This window comes from Octopus bimaculoides, chromosome 6 (assembly GCF_046866305.1).
Source record: "Octopus bimaculoides isolate indiv1 chromosome 6, ASM4686630v1, whole genome shotgun sequence".
Lineage (NCBI taxonomy): Eukaryota > Metazoa > Mollusca > Cephalopoda > Octopoda > Octopodidae > Octopus > Octopus bimaculoides.
Genome location: NC_142933.1, coordinates 118,379,964 through 118,384,963, shown reverse-complemented (window position 1 = coordinate 118,384,963; position 5,000 = coordinate 118,379,964). Strand labels below are relative to the sequence as shown.

The 5,000-nt window shown below is 39.9% G+C and overlaps 1 long non-coding RNA gene across 4 annotated transcripts in view; it reads left to right on the top strand.

Annotated features, from left to right (window-relative positions):
- Positions 1–5,000, top strand: part of LOC128248028 (uncharacterized) — a 28,186-nt gene that overhangs the window by 14,866 nt on the left and 8,320 nt on the right. For 2 of the 4 annotated variants that reach the window (XR_016242416.1, XR_016242415.1), the window contains one exon: positions 3,078–3,224. The exons of the other annotated variants lie outside the window; for them this stretch is intronic. This is a non-coding gene — a long non-coding RNA (uncharacterized LOC128248028). The remainder of the gene's footprint in view (positions 1–3,077; positions 3,225–5,000) is intronic. 4 annotated transcript variants of the gene reach the window in all.

The following is a 5,000-nucleotide window of genomic DNA, read 5'->3' as shown; positions in this document are numbered from 1 at the left end:
GCCATCCGCCTGGCTGACAAAAATGCAGTGACCAACAAAGCTTCCAACACTTACGAAGTGTCATCTCTCTCTTCTCTCTCCGTCTCCCGCTACAACTAGAGCCTCCGTTCTTCTCACCTGTCTAACTTTATATCGTCTCCACTCAGGCGTAACTCATTTCATCTCTCATCTCTCTCTTTCCCTCTTCTTCCTTCTTATCGAGACTCCCATAGTGAGTTCCACCACCTAAATTTTCACACTGAACATTTTTACATCAATCCTCCAACCACAAATCTGGAACCTCCCGGAATTTTCTCTCTGCCTATGCATTTCTGACATACACCAACCTAGAGATGTTCAAAATGAACATATATACACTAGCTGAATAGCCTGCCGTCTCCGGGTAATTTTCACAATAGAATGTCATATAAATTTTTGTTTATTCCATGTTTGACCATGCCTTCTCCGATAGATAGGTTCACATGTCTTTATTCATTAAAACTTATCAAAACTTCAGAAGTCCTTACAACTTTGGTCGTCCTAATATTTTGCTTTCGTTTGTTTAATAAAAATTCCCCCTCGTAATGATTTTGCTTTCATTTTATGATAGACCGCTATCATGCAGAAAATGTCAGCTTCCAAATCCGGTTTACTGATTAAGTAACGTTGATTAAACTTTAAACCTCAGTAATATTTTTCTGCAATTTTTCTGGAACAAATAAATAACAAAATCGGATTTAACGCGGAAAATTATTTCAATATACCAAATTTGACAATTTTGACGTAATTTTAAAATTTTACAATATGTGGCCACAACAGGGAAGACCCTACAAAAGCAGAGATACAGACATTTATAGGCCATGACACACACACACATACACACACACATACACACACACACACACACACACACACACACATTTACAAACGTGCACGCAGGTAGTCACTAGTTTAAAATGGTGTATAGCAGACATGTGTATGTATGTACGCATGTTTGTACATATATGCGCGCGCGCGTGTGCGCGCGTATCTGTGTGTGAATGTTTCTTTGCGATGGGAGCAGAAAAGCCACCTACCCCCTCTCTTCTTAAAGCCACGTATTCCTCACACACACATTTCTTTCCCTTCCTCGGCGTTTTAAAAAGTTACTTATGTGTATGTGCGTGTTTGTATGTGTAGTGTGTGTGTTTTATGTGTGTGCGTATGCATGTATGTATTTACGGAAGTATGTATGCAGCGTCGCGTAAATAGCTGTGAATGACAGCTGTATTAACGTTATCACCTCAATGACACTCCATATTTGTCGCTTACACAACACTGTTCTTCCCTTCCCTGATATCAACCACACTCACTATGCCACCACATTTCCTCACACTAACACTCTTTGTACCCTGCTCATTTTACAAAATAATAGCCTACCCACCTTTAGGTGGCCCATTATAGATTTTTATTGAAATCCAATTAGCCTATAATTGAACTGGATATTAGTTTAACATGTATGCAAAGTTTCGTCAAGATTGGTTCACTGATGTAAGCAGTAAGATGGTAACAGACAGATCGACAGACAGAAATTGCCATTTACGTATGATACATATGTACATATATGTATATGTATGTATATATATATATATATATATATATATATATATATATATATACGCACACACACACATATATATATATATATACATAAACACATATATATACATGTATATATATGTATATATATATAAGACACACACACATACACGCATATACACACACATACACGCATATACACACTCATACTCAAAATATGTGACTTCACTATGAATCTTTTTTAACCTTTACCAATTTTTCCTCTTTCTCTTTTATTATTCCAAACCTCATCAATACAATATGTCGCTCTGCGTTCTCTTCTATTTGATATTTACATCACCACTACTTTTGCTTTGGCATCGGTTCACCATTTTTTTTCACCCTTCCTCTGTTGAATACCATTTCTTCAAACCCAGAGTTTTGTTCATTGGTAGCAGAGTGCGAAGAATCTTTTCAATAGCTCGTCACATTCGGTTTTCTTTCTTTCTTTCTTTCTTTCTTAAAACAACACCAACAATAACTACTACTCATACTACTACTACTACTACTACTACTACTACTACTACTACTACTACTACTACCACTACTACTGCTGCTGCTGCTGCTACTACTACAACTACAACTGCTACGGCTACTACTACTACTACTACTACTACTACTACTACTACTACTACTACTACTACTACTACTTGCTCTTATTTACTTTGTGCTGTGGTTGTTCTCTTTCCTCCTTTCCTCTTCCTCTTCCTCCTCCTCCTCTCCCGTATCTATTATTGCATTTTTTTCCCTTCCGGCCAATTTCTTTCAAATTCTGACTTTCTTTTTTATTTAATTTAAATTTATACTTCTCTATTTTCTTACTTTTGTGTGTGTGTGTGTGTATTTCTGTATTCCTCTATTTGTATCCGTCCCGCCTTTAATCTTTTAGTTTCTCACATTTGACCTGTTTCCAAAAAAGATTTCCGAAAAAAGAAAAAAAAAATTTTAAATATTTTTTAAAAAATCAACGTCAACAACAAACAAACAAAAGACACAAAACCCTCCTACACACATTTTCATCACATCGCCACAACAAAAATAATTTTAAAAATTTATAAAAAGTGACCCCCCCCCTCAAAAAATGGATGAAGGGGTGGGAAGTGGGAGGACATTCTCATCTTAACCCCATCCCACATATGAAAAAAAAAAGGGGTTCGGTTTTTAGATTTTATTTTTCAATTTGTGGTTTGTCTTTGATTTTTTTCTTTATCGTTTATTATTATTATTATTTTTCTTGTTATATTATTAAATTTATGAAACAGATTTTGTTGTCCTTCTGGTTAGCCTTTGACATTTCCAAATTGACTTTGATTCCTGCTCGACTATCTCACTCTTCCTTTCACTCACACTTTTCCTCCCCCTCCCTCTTGTATTGTTTTTTGTTTCTATCACCCCCTCTCTCTCTCCCTCGATCTTTATTTCTCTCTTTCTCGCTTTCTCTGAAAACAACAACAATGCCCTCTGTATTGTCTAAACTTCAGTTTTTCTGCAGTACCACCCACCGCTGCTAACCTCTGCAATATACACCACACCGCATATTCCACGCCTAACCTTATCGACACCCGCACCATTCATTGCCAGGAATGGCAGAACCACCAGCAGTACCATCACCGGAACTACCATCTCAAGTAAGTAGTACAACATCTCTCATCTTTACTTTCACCATCCTTCATCGTCAACTTCCTTCTCCCCTCACCCTCTCTCTCCTCCTCCTCACCTCCTCCTCACCTCCTCCTCCAACTGCTGCTGCTGCACCTCCTCCTCCTCCTCCTCCTCCTCCTCCTCATCATCATCATCATCACCACCACCACCATTACGACGACGACGACCACCCACCACTACCACCACCATTACTACTACCATCATTACCCCTCCTCCTCTTCCTTCTCTTCATCATCATCATCATCATCATCATCCTCATCATCATCATTACCACCATTACGACGACGACGACGACAACCACTACCACCACTACCACAACCATACTCATCCACATCATCATCAGTTTCATTGTCACCATCATCGCTACCACCACCACTATCACCACTTCAACAACAACAAGATCATCATCATCATCATCATTGTGGCAATGTCCTTATCATCTGACAACGACGCCCACCACCATCACCACTTCCTCGACCAATGCAACCATCACCACTACAACCACCACCACCTCCACCACCATCACCACCACCATCACCACCACCACCACCATCCTCATCACCAGAACCATCACCACCCCTGCAGCAATTTCTCTACTACTCTTCCTCCATCACCAGTATATCGCCCCACCGACAACATCACTGTCACTACTGCTACAGCAGCATCACTACATCGTCTTTGCCATCGCCACCACCACCACCACCAACAACCACCACCTCCTCCTCTTCCTCGCTACTTCCCCTTCACCACCACCACCGCCACCACCACCACCATTGAAATTTGCCTTCACCGCCACCAGTACAGCAATCAGCACCTCCATTTTCTACCCCCTCCATTATTACTCTCATCACGAAGACCATCTGTAGAAAGAACAGGAACAAGAATAAGAACAACGACGACAACGGCTCGACCAGAGAGATTCTACGTTGTCGAATAACCTGCTAAGAGTAGCCGTAAAATCTACCTCAAACATATCTTATGTACATTCTTAAAATGGAAGGACACATTGGAATATATAGTTTTAGACATGTTGTAGTACAAAAAGACAGGATGACTACTGCAGTACGTTTTTTTTTTTTATCAAAGTTCTACTCGATCTTGACTGACCTTGCGGGAAACAACAAAAGCAGCAGCAACAGCAACTACTACTACTACTACTACTACTACTACTACTACTACTACTACTACTACTACTACTACTACTAATGAAGATGATGTAGTACTTAGACAGTGAATCTCATGGCTTCTGATCTTAACTGATTGGAAGTGCCAACATGTACACGTTTTGTCTTAGTGCAAAAGATGTGCTACATCAAATATTCTTCTCAATACCACAGATTTGCTGGTCAGTTGCTTGACCTTAACCAGTTGCGCATGTCCTTTAGTAGCTGACGATATGTGCATCCCTGACCACAAGCAGGAGTAGTAGGGGAGCATCATAGCCATGTGTTGGAAGGAGTTCTTTGGGGTTTGAATAATTCATCCCTGGAAACATGAGTGCTTCGTTCATCACCCTTAAACAACTCTTGTTCAGAGACATTTTGAGTGGGATTGGCTACTCGATCTGAAGAAAATTCGAAAGTTGGCCTCACCTGCATGGTCATGCGCTGTTTATCTTTATACGAAGTCATCATATCACGCATGTTTACACATACACACCGCACTCCACACGAATACACATAGAGAATATTTTACCGGAACGTAAATACCTGGGTAGTAAAAGGCGGCGAGCTGGCAGAAAC